Raw genomic sequence first — 1,068 nt, forward strand, 5'->3', positions numbered from 1 at the left:
TCTGGGTTCCGACTGTTCCGATCCAGACATGTGTATTATTACAGGTATAAGGATGTGGTTTCTAGCACCTGTTTTGTTTCAAAACAGGATCATTCCCTCCACACTATTATTTTCTATTTATAAAAACAAATTATAGGAGAAAAAGGACCTGCCCCGTCCTATATAGTTGACAGTGTGGACGCACAAAGTGAACATTTGAGAATAAAAGGTTCCTTCTATTTGTTATTGTGAGATGGGTAACGTGCTGTTGTAAAAAAAATTTGGAGGAGGCACATCTCACATGTGTCCGTGAAAATTCAATCATCATGCTGGTGAACTACAGAAGGATCTGCCATTGCCTTCTTCATTAGAAAAGCCATGCTTCTGTATCTCTGCTGTTACTGAGTCACCAGATTTTGTAGGTGTACTACTTAACAATTTCTTAAGATTGAATAAAAAACACATGGTGGAAATGTAATTTAAGAAATTCAGTGTTCCTCACTAAGAAACATTGTGAAACTATAGAAATGGTTCTCTTATCACCCATGTATATTACCTTTGTCCGCATGCTACTAAGTCTATGCACTAGTTATGTCTCAGTCTCTGTGAGTTCACTGAGCAGTTTCACATGGATGCAGAGGGTGTGATGATAGATAATGGAGACTCTGAAGGGTGAGGGGGTGGAGGGAAGGGATGATGGGAAATTGCTTAATAAATTCAATGTTCATTACTCTGGTGATGGATACCCCAAGTGCCTCAACTTGACCACCGCATAATCTATGACTGTAACAAAATTGCACATGTATCCCATAAATTTGTACAAATAAAAAGGAAGAAATAAAAAAATGGCACTCACACAAGTTTTACCCTGGGAGGATGAGGGACCCTGGCTCCAGGAATATTTCCTCTGAGTCCTGCATTCCCCTCTTGGACTCAAAACGAGTGGATCCCAGTCTGGAGAAGGAAGAGCCGGTGGACAACCCCGGAGTTCTGTGACCAGCAGAACCCTCGACAGGGTCCCGGGAGGCCACAGAGTTGAGGTTTCCTCTCTGTGCCTAGAGAGAAGCAGGTTGCTAGCGTCAGAGCCTG

General features: G+C 42.2%; 1 non-coding gene across 1 annotated transcript; it reads right to left on the bottom strand.

The window, feature by feature from the left end:
- Nucleotides 1-226: 226 nt before the first annotated feature.
- Nucleotides 227-328, bottom strand: LOC111538884. The gene has a single exon (XR_002730490.1). It is a non-coding gene; the product is annotated as a small nucleolar RNA U13 (small nucleolar RNA).
- Between the last annotated feature and the right edge of the window lie 740 nt (nucleotides 329-1,068).

The sequence above is a fragment of the Piliocolobus tephrosceles genome, chromosome 10 (genome assembly GCF_002776525.5).
Source record: "Piliocolobus tephrosceles isolate RC106 chromosome 10, ASM277652v3, whole genome shotgun sequence".
Classification (NCBI taxonomy): domain Eukaryota; kingdom Metazoa; phylum Chordata; class Mammalia; order Primates; family Cercopithecidae; genus Piliocolobus; species Piliocolobus tephrosceles.